Genomic DNA, 14,755 nt, shown 5'->3' with positions numbered 1-14,755 from the left:
TATTCCGATTACCTGTATTGACTTGCTTTCTTTGATGGTGCCAGCTCGAGAGATCTCTGGGTTTCTTATTTCTTTAGCTGTTATTACTTCGGATCTTTATCCGTGTGGTAGATCTCTTGATCCTTTATCTTTCCCGCATTTTACCGCTTTCTTAGCTGGAAGACCTCGATAGGAGGCAATGTTTTCTTTTGATTGTTTACTTTTGTGCCCAAAGACCTCCAAAAGGAGGCACCAGTGCTAAAGACCTCCACGAAGAGGCAATTGACGGATAAAAGGGATTAGTAATCAATCCCCCGTTATTCAGTGTGTCGTTCTTTATGCTCGCACTACGTGCTGATGCGTCAGAACAAAAGCCCAAGATCTTTTGTCCGATCAGTTAGTGGAGAGGGTTCCACCTTTCTGAATCCCCACTTTTTGTCATGAGCTCACCCTATCCAGGGTTAAGAGCTATGAGGTCTTATCCTCATTACCCTTTTGATCTGCTCACCCTGACGTTAAATGTCAGTGGTTAAGAGCCCATTTGATTACCTATTCCATGACTTGTTTGTCGAGGTTGATATGACCCCTCTTGACTAAAGCCCTACCCATGTAGGTTTGAGCCCCCTTGGTGGCATTTTACTTTATGCATGTTTGTTTTGTATGGTGTGATCGTCTCCCCATAGGATTGCTAGGCTTTGTATAGTCTCTCGTTTGCATGTCAATTAAGGTAGCACTGTTCCTTTGTCTAGGACTTCCTTTTTTGCATGAGCATTCCTAAAACCCAAACAAACTAATTGATTTTTCTTCTCCTAAGAACACCTTAACTCCTTCTACTACAGGCGAGTAAGTCTCCAAAGGTCGAGCATCCGGTAGATTACGTAGTAACGTCGTTCATCTAAAAAACACAACCCTTAACCCGTAGTTAGCCGAACTACGGGGATGATAAAGGTAAGTCATGAACAATCTTCAGTCTGAGTACTGGAAACAACTTCTGGCTTATCACTTGGGATACCGAGAATGTTTTATGCTTACATGCGTATGTTTGAATTTTTCAATGGCGTAATGCTCCATGAAAATGGAAATGCTACGCGATTTGGGAGGATGCAATGCAATATGATTCTACATGCAGGGATGCGAAATACTGGGTAGAATGCCAAGCCGAGGCAAGGGAATCTGCTAGGGAAATGATCACCATCTTCTGGACCATGGAAAGGCTGTTGGAGATGCACATCGCAAAGAACTCTGTGGGGAAATGACCCGCCACACGGTGTTCTAACAATGACGAAATACCGAGACTCTGACTGGGGAGAGAACGACACTAAAAACCTGCTGTTGGGGAAAGCGATAGTGGTTCTGGCAACCATAATCTGCGAGAGAGACGACTTAGCAGGGGAAGCAAACACCGATACGGTACCGAGATTCTGCTTCAAGGAAAAAGACCATGGATCTGGCGTCGAGATCATTGATCTGGCATCGAAGCCTGAGGAGCAGCCGCTTCTGCTGGGAAGATACAGTCTGACACTATCAACTCCGCTGGGGATATATAGTCTGGCACTGTCAACTCTACTGGGGAGTGTATATTTTGAAACAACCGCTTGGGGGATCAAAGAATCCAATACTCTGATCAGCTCTGCAGGGATAAGATACCAACTTCGACTGTTGGGGGAAAACATTCGCGATCATCGGCTGAGAACCTTAAGGAAATGCCCCGAGGGTACCTGTTCTGAATAGACGATCTAAAGCACTTAACATTTACAGCAATTTTAAATGTTTATTAAGCATGTACCTGTAAAGCTCTTATGTTTCATGATGCAATATTTATCAAAAATTCGGACGTCATTTTTTAAAACAAAACAGTAAAATGAAAGTGAAAACATAGATATACTGAGTAACATGATTTTATTGATTGAATGGCCTCTGAATAGGCATTTACATCAGGAAGCAATCCCTGGAAAGAGGTAATCGCACAAAAGATAAAAACAAAAATTAATCTAATGGCAATGTGAAATGGATTTCTATTGGGTTCCAATTCTGCTATGACTTGCTCGTCTTCAAGATCCTCTAGATGATCAGCTTTCTGAAAAGAGTGATTGGACTGTTTCCTATCTTTCAAAAGTTTCCAGTCATTGACACGAGATGAGATTCAGAACTACTCAAAACGCAGTCATTCGTTTAATCCCTAACTTTTGCCTGGATCGCCCTTTTCGGGTTTTCAATCCACCGGGATACCCATTTTTGCCTAAGTTGCCTTTTCAGGTTTTCAACTTATCGGGTGTACGACTTTTTCATTTTTAATCCCTAATTTTTGCTCGAACCTTTTCATTTTCTTGGTTCGTCGGGATGCCCATTTTTGCCTGGACTATTCTTTTTACTGTCCATCGGGTCTATTTTATGCGAAGTATTTTTTAACTGCGTCTGAGTTCACAGGGGAAGTGAAGTTTTCACCATCCATAGTTGCAAGCATTAAGGCCCCACCATCAAAAACCTTGGTGACAATATACGGTCCATCATAGTTAGGAGTCCACTTGCCCCTGTGATCTGTCTGAGGAGGAAGGATCCTTTTCAACACCAAATCTTCGACCTGGAAGCATCGAGGATGCTCTTTCTGATCAAAGGCTCTCTTCATCCGACTCTGATACAACTGCCCATGACAAATAGCTGCCATTCACTTCTCTTCGATAAGACTCAACTCATTGAACCTTGTCCGAATCCATTCAGCTTCGTCTAACTTGACATCCAACAGGACTCTTAGAGAAGGAATCTCCACTTCAACAGGTAGGACTGCTTCCATACCATACACAAGGGAGTAAGGGGTTCCCCGGTCGATGTACGTACTGAAGTACGATACCCATGCAAGGCGAAGGGTAGCATCTCATGCCAATCTCTGTACGTAACGACCATCTTCTGCACAATCTTCTTTATGTTCTGATTTGCCGCCTCAACAACACCGTTCATCTTAGGGCGGTAAGGGGAAGAATTGTGATGCTGAATGTTGAAGTTCTGGCACAACTCCTTCATCATTTTGTTGTTGAGATTAGAACCATTATCAGTAATGATTCTTTCGGGAATCCCATAGCGACAAATGATTTCTTTCTTGATGAAACGGGCAACGACATGTCCGCCGGCATGAGTACCGAAGGAGCCTTCATGAACTTCTTGCATTAACATGTCTGCTTCGTGTCTACCCACGCATCTGAGCAAAACCATATCGAAGTTCCTCTTATACAGAACATCGTCTTTGTTCAAGAATAAACTGCCTGCCAATCTTCTCAAAGTCTTTCTATCATTGTTGGATGCCCCTGCAGGGTACTCTTGATTCTTCAGAAAGAGCTTGATGTCGTGATACCAGGGCTTGTCGTCAACTACCAGTTCAGCAGCAAACACATACGTGGCCCTGTCGAGGCGCATCACATCGATCCTGGGAGCGTGGTTCCACCGAATCACATTGATCATGGAGGATAGGGTGGCAAGCGCATCTGCCATCTGGTTCTCATCACGAGGTATGTGATACAGCTTTACTGTTGTGAAGAAAGTCAATAGTCTTCTCGTGTAATCTCTGTAAGGGATCAAATTGGGTTGGAGGGTGTTCCAATCACCATTCACTTGATTGATCACTAGAGCTGAATCTCCGAAGATGTCCAGAGTCTTGATTCTCAAATCAATGGCTTGCTCAATACCCAAGATACAGGCTTCATACTCAGCTTCATTATTTGTGCACTCAAAAGTCAGACGAGCGGTGAAAAGCACGTGGGCACCTTTTGGAGTAGTAATGACAGCGCCAATTCCACTTCCTCTGGCATTGACAGCCCCATCAAACAACAAATTCCACTTTTCGTCTGGATCAGGTCCCTCCTTAACAACTGGCTCTTCACAGTCTTTCATCTTGAGGAACATGATGTCTTCATCTGGAAAATCAAACTTCATCGGCTCATAATCATCAATCGGCTGCTGAGCAAGATAGTCTGACAGAATACTCCCTTTGATGGCTTTCTGGGATGTATACTGGATATCGTACTCTGTCACTACCATTTGCCAACGAGCAGCCCTTCCGGTGAGAGCTGGCTTCTCGAATATGTATTTGACTGGATCCATCTTGGAGATCAGTAAGGTTGTGTGAGACAGCATGTATTGTCTCAAACGCATAGCATCCCATGCAAGTGCACAACATGTCTTTTCAAGCATCGAGTATCTCGACTCGCAATCTGTGAATTTCTTACTCAGGTAGTAGATGGCATGCTCTATCCTACCTGTCTCGTCGTGTTGACCGAGAACACAACCCATGGAATTGTCTAGTACTGTCAAATACATAATCAGCGGTCTCCCTGGGACCGGAGGCATAAGGATAGGAGGATTCTGCAAATACTCTTTTATCTTCTCGAAAGCCCTTTGGCAATCATCATTCCACCTGATAGCCTGATCCTTTCTCAGCAATTTGAATATTGGCTCGCACGTGGCTGTTAGGTGAGAGATAAACCTTGCAATGTAGTTCAACCTCCCTAAGAAACCACGCACTTGTTTCTCTGTTCTTGGCTCAGGCATTTCCTGTATCGCTTTCACTTTGGCCGGATCCACCTCAATCCCTTTTTCACTAACAATAAAACCCAGTAATTTTCCAGATCTCACCCCAAAAGTACACTTGTTCGGATTAAGCCTCAACTTGAATTTTCTCAAACGCTCAAACAATTTCTGCAAATTCACCAAATGTTCTTCTTCTGTCTGAGATTTGGCAATCATATCATCAACATAAACCTTGATTTCATGATGAATCATATCATGGAAAAGAGTCACCATCGCTCGTTGATATGTTGCTCAGGCATTTTTCAGACCAAACGGCATCAACTTGTAGCAGAAGGTGCCCCATGGGGTTTTGAATGTTGTCTTCTCCATGTCTTCTGGTGCCATCTTCATTTGATTATAGCCAGAGAAGCCATCCATGAAGGAGAATATCGAGAACTGGGCTGTGTTATCCACCAAAACGTCAATGTGAGGTAATGGGAAATCATCCTTAGGGCTAGCTCTGTTCAGATCCCGGTAGTCGACACACGTCTGTACCTTTCCATCCTTCTTAGGTACTGGAACGATATTTGCAAGCCATGGCGGATAATTTGTGACTGCTTGAAACCCTGCATCCAACTGTTTTCGCACTTCTTCCTTTATCTTGACAGCCATCTCTGGTCTCGTTCTTCTGAGCTTCTGCTTGACCGGAGAACAACCTTCTTTGAGAGGCAAACGGTGTACCACAATATCTGTGTCAAGTCCTGGCATGTCCTGATAAGACCAATCGAAGATGTCAACATATTCTTGTAGCAATTCAATCAGCCCTTTCTTCACATTATCTTCCAAAGCAACCCCTTTCTTGATTTCTCTCTTGGCGTCCTCGGTGCCGAGATTAATCACTTCAACAGACTCTTGATGCGGTTGAATGACCCTTTCCTCTTGCTTTAACAACCTGGCAAGTTCTTCAGGGAGTTTACAGTCTTCATCACCCTCTTCTTCAGCTTGAAAGATTGGATTTTTAAAGTCGAAGCGAGCAATAGCAGAACCGTTATCAATAGGATCCGGTGACGTGCATCTGCATGAGTGATGGTATGTGCTTATGAGTGTGAACAAAGAGTAAAAACTAAACAAAACATTGCCAAATATTTTTTGATTTTCAAAAACTGCAAAAATAGAAAGACAGTGAACAAAATATTTGAATGCAAAAAGACATCCTTTATTTATGATAAAAAATGCAGGTATCCACATAGATGAGCCCTACAATGAGTCATTACGCCTTGGGCGGAACGTAAGACTTGGATATGCATGAACAAATAAAGAAAATTACTCCTCCAGAAAAGTGACTTGGACAATCTCCTTAGAAGACCAATTGTTGATGACTTCACCCGGGATCCTCGGACGCACCAAGTTATCGATGTCGCAATCACTATCCCCCTCTTCATCGTTGACCGTAGAGATCTGGCCATATTGAATGATGCCAACACTGGAGAAAGTAACCGGCCCTTGACGAGTCTGAGGCGCTGAAGTACACACATCCGAAACATCGGAATCCAGTTCAGCAAGTACATCAGAATCAAACGCCATGTTTGGAATATCAGCGACAACATCATCATGGATCACAGAATTAGTAGGAACAACATCTGCGAATTCATCAGTAGCATCTTCGACCACCTCTTCCTCAACCCCTTCCGTAGACTCTTGGACAGACAAATCTTCAACCTGGAGGATACCTTTGTCGAGCAAGACCTGGATACCTTGTTGTAGCTTCAAACAACCTCCACTCTGAGTAGCACAATCCAAACAACCCTTCCCACAACCGGGGAAAACATCGGCCTTCAACAAGTATCCCTTGATATCCGACAACGGAGTCTTCAGCTTCAACACATCTTTGACAGATCTGGCTTCCCCTTCCATCATATTAACATTTGCACCACCATGCTGGGGCATGGGATTGTTGACGACATTCGGAGCCGGTGCAAGGTCGATGGCCTTTGAATCTATGAGGTCCTGAACTACGTGCTTAAAAGCTTTGTAGTTCTCAATATTGTGGCCAGGTGCCCCAGAGTGGAAGCCACACCTAGCGTTGGCATCGTAACCCATCGAAAGTCTACCAACGGGAGGAGCCAGAGTGCGTAACTGCACAAGTTGTAGTTTTTGAAGACTAGAAAGTAGCTGAGCGTACGACATTGGAAGAGTGTCGAAACGCCGGTCCATCATCCTTTGCCTCTGTTGATAAGCGGGTCTGTTACCCGATTGTTGTGGTTGGTACTGAGCTGGTTGACACTGGGGTTGTTGTTGTTGTAGTGGTGTTGCAGCCGGAATGGTCACAGTCGCAACATATGGTTGCTGATGATAGTTCTGAAAGTTATTCCTCCGGTTATCCCTGTTCTGATAAGAAGATATGGCACTTGCATCCCCTTCTCTCCTCTTCTGTCCCTGAATGAACGACTTCTTCACCCCTGATGAAGATCCACCTCCACTCTGGGTCTTGTATGTCTTCAGGTAATTCTCCACCCTCTCTTCCAGTCTCCGAAACATAGGGTCCATACCATGACTCATTCCAAAGTCTTCCTGAAGCAAGGGGAACTGATCCTCCTGGTCATCATGGACGGGTTGTTGACCGGAGTTAACAAGTAGGATCGGGGTAGGCCCCGGTCCACTGGCTCCATTAACCTCTCCAGGTGGAGGATCAGTCAACGTCTCTGGTTGAGTAGTGGCGGGATTCCTCTGCATCATCTGCCTGAGCTCTTGTTGTCCCTGAGCCACCCCTTAAACCACATCCATGAACCGATTCATGCGAATCTTCATCTCGGCGTGTTCTGCTTGTAGGCTTTCCATTACACTCTGGTGGTTTTTGTGTGTACCGTACCGGTGAATGCATGAGTCAGCTATCCTGCTAGTGGAACACCAAACAACTGAGAACACTGTGGCGGTACCTGCTATGCAAGACATGCTGATGGATATGCAAATGTAATGACATGTTTATCAGTTCCAAAGGGTATTCTAGCCCCTTGATTCCAGTCTCACATTTGATAAGAAGAAAAACCCCGACTAGAATCAAGAAGAAGATATGAACCCCCGGGAATAGATAAACATGTGTTAAATGATGTGAATGCAAAATGATGTGATGCAATAATGTGAATGCAAAATGATGTGATGCAATGCAGTGACATGGGAATCAGGATTGCTGGATCCGCTTGAACATCTGTCAGGTTGCACTGTCTAAAGAGAAACCCACTAAAGAATGTAATACAAGATCAGAACTCTGCCCCCGAAAATCGGGTTAGTTGGAGGTTAAGGTTTCCTGAATTTAGCCCGCCCCTCACTGGTAGGTTCTAAGAACAGAAGTTTGTCAACTTTGGCCCTTCGGTCGAGAATAATACGTTTACCACTGAAGTTTTGGCATTATTACGGGATAAAAGACCTCCATTAACTCCCCTCAACAAGACATCCTAATAGCAAGTTCCTAGTCTCGGGGTCCTCGGATTGATCAGCGAGAATGCGCCCACCAGAGCTAACATAATCATGTCTCGGAGGAGAGGCCTCGACTGAGTTCTCGGGAAATGGTCACCAGAGTCGACGATTTCTAGAGGAACATCTGCCGTTATGGAACACCCATAGGACATAATATATCCAAAAGAAACCTCGTCTGGATGTGGGTCTTCATGAACGACTTAATGTAGCAACACGCCACGCAAGCCTCATGACTATCCACTCTAAAACCTGTGTGTACACTCAAGCCTAGGTAATGGGCTTATCTCTCATAGAACACCCCATCCCAACAAACAAACAAACTAACAGCAGAGCCAACAGATACAACAATGATATGTACACAATGCAATGAAGCAGGTAAATGCTGAAAAATAAATAACTGTACAAAAGAATGAACACCCAATAAACAAACAACCTACAAAAGCTAGGAGGGACTCGCTCAGGGAAACCAGGGTCCTCAGTAGAGTCGCCAGCTGTCGCAACCTGAAAAAGGAGATGCGAAAAAACAATCGGCGAGAAAGAAATGACAGAAGAGTCGCCACCGTGCGTTATTTATCCCAAAGGAGGGAAAGGAAACGCTCGAAGTAAACCTGGAAAAAAAGGAAAGGAAAAGACAAGGTCTCGCAACCAAATCTTGGGTTCGGGAGTCGATTATGCGAAGGGAAGGTATTAGCACCCCTATGCATCCGTAGTACTCTACGGGACCCACTTTTGTTGTTCTTGTCTAAAGGGTGTGGGTTTATCTAATGTACTATTTGCTAAAAGAGGGGGTCAAAAGAAAATGACTCGCGCGGATATTGTATCCACTGCATACGTATCTCATCTGGATATGAGAATCAGAGTCTTCGTAGCTCGGCTGCCTATGGGCTAAAGAGGAGTGTGCTCGCTAAGACATCGCATCTTATGCCTACGTATCTCATCTGGAATGAGAATCAGAGCAAACCGTAGTTCGGTTAACTACGGGTTAAGGGTTGTGTTTTTTAGATGAACGACGTTACTACGCAATCTACCGGATGCTCGACCTTTGGAGACTTACTCGCCTGTAGTAGAAGGAGTTAACGTGTTCTTAGGAAAAGAAAAATCAATGAGTTTGTTTGGGTTTTAGGAATGCTCATGCAAAAAAGGAAGTCCTAGACGAAGGAACAGTGCTACCTTAATTGAGATGCAAACGAGAGACTATACGAAGCCTAGCAATCCTATGGGGAGACGATCACACCATACAAAACAAACATGCATAAAGTAAAATGCCACCAAGGGGGCTCAAACCTACATGGGTAGGGCTTTAGTCAAGAGGGGTCATATCAACCTCGACAAACAAGCCATGGAATAGGTAATTAAATGGGCTCTTAACCACTGACATTGAACGTCAGGGTGAGCAGATCAAAAGGGTAATGAGGATAAGACCTCATAGCTCTTAACCCTGGACAGGGTGAGCTCATGACAAAAAGTGGGGATTCATAAAGGTGGAACCCTCTCCACTGACTGACCGGACAAAAGATCTTGGGCTTTTGTTCTGAAGCATCAGCACGTAGTGCGAGCATAAAGAACGACACACTGAATAACGGGGGATTGATTACTAATCCCTTTTATCCGTCAATTTCTTCTTCGTGGAGGTCTTTAGCACTGGTGCCTCCTTTTAGAGGTCTTTGGGCACAAAAGTAAACAAACAAAAGAAAACATTGCCTCCTATCGAGGTCTTCCAGCTAAGAAAGCGGTAAAATGCGGGAAATATAAAGGATCAAGAGATCTACCACACGGATAAAGATCCAAAGTAATAACAGCTAAAGAAATAAGAAACCCAGAGATCTCTCGAGCTGGCACCATCAAAGAAAGCAAGTCAATACAGGTAATCGAAATAAATCTCCAAATGGTATCCCACAAATAAAGTGGAATGCCAAGCAAGCTATCCTTTCAGGAGTCATGTGAGCCCTCACAAAAAACTCAACAAACAGGTTAGAGTGACAAGATGGGGTGCAATCAAGAGTTGCCCCAAATCAAAATGTAACCACATGAATCATGCCATTAAAATTCACAAAAAAAGCTCACAAAAAGCAACCAAGTGTAGGAGGCCTAAACCTCTTGTCAAACACATGCATCAAAAGGGTATCAAAATTCTAAGTCAGGGGGCAAGGATCCACACATCAAGGCATGACATACATACTAAAACATGTGTCAGATGCAAAACCTAACGATACCCACTCTTCCAAATTCACCCATAATACCTCATACATTCAGAAATTTCAGGTTGAAAGTATAAAGTAGTGGAAATAGGGCATACCTGATTGGGGAGGATCGATTGAAATTGAATTGCACCGTTGGCTTTGCAGAACAATCTTAGGGTTTATATGAGAGGGAATTGGTTCTTTGCAGATGAGTTCCCTTCAGTCTCTGGAGGTTGCTCTGAATTAGTTAGAATCTCTCTAGGGTTTTTCCACTGAATTTTTTTTTAGAATTTATAACCTGATTTTCGTGGCTTTGTGTGCTCAAATGAGAGAGGTCCAAGTCCAAGATTTTTCTATTTTATTTTAATATTTATTTATTTATTTATTTATTTATTTATTTTTTTCAAAACACGTGGGCTTCGCCTAGCGAGCATGACAGTTCAAGAAATTCCTCTGAGCGTAGGTGATTCTGGTGGCTTTTCTTGGGACTCGCTAGGCGACCCATTCTGCTCGCCTAGCGAGCATGACAACTCGTGAACAAACTTTTGCTCCTTCAAGATTAACGTTTTGAATGATGAATAGACCCCATTTGAACATGTTGGAAGTATCTCAAGCCATTCCCTTGTGTTGACTGATCACCCAGATAGGACCCACAAAGTGTCTTCGATGATATTCAAGCTTCTTGGATCTAATTCCGATTGACATGATGAAATGCAATATGAAATGTTAAATGACCTAAAAATGAATGCATGAATGAGGGGGGAAAATTTTGAGGTATTACACATATGATGGTATAACATGAGGGATCTTAGGGTCAAAATTGGAGTCTTACACACGCCCCAACGGGAACCAGGTTTCGGCCCTTCTTCAAGCAATGATTTATCATAATCTTTCATCTTCTAGTACAAAATCTCTTCGTCAGGAAAATCGTATTGCACTGACTGATAATCTTCAATCGGTTGGTGATCCAAATGGTCAGCCAAGACACTACCTTTAATAGATTTCTGAGGTCAGTATTAAATGTCATACTCAGATGATAACATGTGCCAACGGGAAATTCTCGTAGTTAAAGCAAACTTCTCGAAAATGTACTTGATTGGATCCATTTTGGATATCAACCAAGTAGTAGGATTCAACATATACTGGCACAGACGTTTAGCATCCCAAGCCAATGCACAATATGTCTTTCAAGCATAGAGTACCGAGTCTCACAGTTGGTGAACTTCTTACTGAGGTAGTAAATAACCTACTCTTTCTTCCTAAATTCATCTTGCTGACCAATAACACATCCCATACTCTCATCAAGCACAGTCAAATACATGGTCAACAGTCTCCCATCAACAGGCAGAGACAGAATCGAAGGCTCAAGCAGATACTCTTTGATACTATCAAAAGCTTTTTGGCAACATTCGGTCTAATCACAAGACTGATCTTTTCGAAGAAGCTTGAATATAGGCGCACATGTCGCAGTCAGATGCGATATAAATCTTGAGATATAGTTCAAGCGGTCGAGAAAACCTCTAACTTGCTTCCAGTTTTGGGCGCAGGCATTTCTTGAATTGCTTTGACCTTGGCAGGATGAACTTCGATACCCTTCTCACTGACAATAAATCCCAACAACTTTCCAGAACAAACACCAAAAGTACACTTATTGGGATTCAAATGGAGTTTATACTTTATCAAACGTTTGAATAACTTCAACAAATGCTCAACATTCTCTTCTTTATCACTTGATTTGTCAATCATATCATCAATGTATACTTCAATATCTTTATGCATCATATCATGAAAAAGAGTGGTCATAGCTCCCTGGTATGTTGCACCAACATTCTTTAAACCGAAAGGCATCACTCTGTAAATGAATGTTCCCTAGGGTGTGATGAATGTCGTCTTCTCCATATCTTCAGGTTCCATTTTGATTTGATTATAATCGGAAAATCCGTCTATAAATGAAAAGACTTTGAATTTAGCTGTGTTATCTACCAACATATCAATGTGTGGCAGAGGAAAATCATCTTTCAGACTAGCTTTGTTCAAATCTCTATAATCAACACACATGTGGACTTTTCCATCTTTATTAGGAACAAACACAATATTGGCCACCCACTGCGGATACTCGGAGGTTATAAGAAAACCAACATCAATATGCTTCTGCACTACCTCTTTGATCTTCACTGCAATATTGGGATGAGTTCTTCTCAACTTCTGCTTGACCGGCGGGCATTCTGGCTTCAACGGTAATGTATGCTCCATAAGCTCAGAATCCAAACCAGGCATGTCATGATAGGACCAAGCAAACACATCAGAATACTCTCGAAGAAGATCAATCAACCCCTTCTTAGCTTTTGGACACAGTTGAGACTCAATCTTGACTTCCTTCACATCATCCTCAAAACTCAAGTTGACTAGTTCAATATGCTCTTCAAACGGCTGAACAGATTTTTCCTCGTGCTCAAGAAAACGAGATAATTCATCAGATACTTGTTCATCATCAAACTCTTCCTCAGCTTCAAACACAAGGAAATTAAAGTTCGGAGAGGGAGTAGGATCATTGTATTCAATGGGTTTGAGAACCAACCTGCATAATGATCTTATATTTTGATTTTAGAGAAGTGGAGTGAAAACAAATATTATGCAGATGGAAAATTGTTATTTATTTATGTTTTTTGTGATTACCATTTTCAGAAAAAGCAGAAAGTGAAACTAAAACATCATAGATATGGATGAATAAAATTGTACTTTATTGATGATGATAGTAAAATGCCCAACCATGTTCACTTCTCCCTTAGGCATATGAGAAGGATTTTTCTTAAAACAATAAAAAAAATTACTTAGAATGGTGAATGACAACATGAACATCAACAACAACCCAATTGTTGTAAGTCTGACCATGCGTCAAAAAGTTGGCGCAAGCTTTGTCTTCATCACCACTATCTTCAATAATGGTAGCTGAGTGTTGATCATTCCCATGAATGAACCCTCCACTGCGGAAAATTGGTTGCATAACTTTGGCTTTGGCATTAAATGTACCTGGTTGAAATCCTAGTCCGTCTCTGTTCTTGTTTTCGGCGACTTCCACAACGCAACCTCACTTGTCGATGCTACTGGCTTGAATAGCCTCTTGCGCATCTTTTAAAGAAGACATGGGTGCCCCAATTTTCTTCATTTCATCAACAATAGATAAGGCTTGGAACAACGTTCCAACCCCCTCCTCAGCATCAACGTACGTGAAAGATGACAAATGGCCTACCAACAATTCCTTCTCTCCACCAACAACGACAAGCTTGACGTTCTTCACAAGTTTCATCTTTTGGTGTAGAGTAGACGTCACTGCTCCAGCTTCATGAATGCATGGCCTTCCTAACAAACAACTATAGGCCGAGTGGATATCCATTACCTGGAAAGTAATTTGGAAATCACTCGGACCTATCTTCACTGGAAGGTCCACTTCTCCAATGACGGTCTTACGAGAACCGTTGAACGCTTTGACAACTACGCCACTATACCTCATTAGGGCGCCTGGATAAGAGTGTCTTGACAAAGTTGATTTTGGTAACACATTCAAAGATGACCCAGTGTCAACCAACACGGTGGATAGAGTGTCCTCCTTGCAATTCATAGAAATGTGCAACGCCAAATTGTGATTTCAGCCTTCCTCAAGAAGCTCTTCATCACAAAAAATCAGATTATTACAAGAAGTAATATTGTCCATTATATGGTAAAGCTGATCCACGATCACATCATGCTCAACATAAGCCTGTTCTAGCACTTTCTACAATGCCTCCCTATGTGCTTCAGAATTCATCAGTAATGACAACACGAAGATCTTCAATGGAGTCTGGAGAAGCTACTCCACAATAGTGATTTCACTCCTCTTGATTAGTCTTAACACCTTATTATCATCGTTAGTCTTCAATTTGTTGGATTCACCAGACTGACACATTGGAACACTAATCAGATTCACTACTAGAATCTTTACCTTCTTACTTGCGGAAACATCTTCTACTTCTTTAGGGAAAACTGGACTGAACACACGACCGCTACAGGTCACCTTCGTAATATCTGCAATATTCACCACTGAATCTATGACTGGTAGAGGAACCTCTTGACTATTTTCAATCATAGTGGCATTTTATTGATATGGTACAGCTTTAGCAGACGCATAAGAGACAGGGCCCGCTAGTTGTATGACCAATGATAATACCGATCTATTGACATTATTGTTGTTGCTACTATCAATTTGAATAACTACTCGCTCAAGTGTCTTGAACTTTGGCACAATCACATTCACATCATCTCCCATATCCCTCGACTGTTGAATCTGGATTACATTCTCATCCATGAACTTCTGGATATCTCTTTTGATGACCATACACCCACGGGGGTTCACGCTACAGATTGCATAACCATCATGGTCATGTTCACAGTCACCGATTAAACACAAAGTCTTATTCATCTCCACCAGAGATCTTTGGATACGTCTCACATCAAAAACTCAGAAATTCCCTGGACAACCATCCACCATGTTGACAGAAGTGTTACCATGAGCAGGCAACGAATTGGCTTTCACATTCGGCGCTCTGTCCTCAAAAAACACCATACCAGTCTTTACCAACTCCTGAACT

This window comes from Lathyrus oleraceus, chromosome 2, assembly GCF_024323335.1.
Source record: "Lathyrus oleraceus cultivar Zhongwan6 chromosome 2, CAAS_Psat_ZW6_1.0, whole genome shotgun sequence".
Classification (NCBI taxonomy): Eukaryota; Viridiplantae; Streptophyta; class Magnoliopsida; order Fabales; family Fabaceae; genus Lathyrus; species Lathyrus oleraceus.
This window is presented reverse-complemented; position numbering follows the sequence as displayed.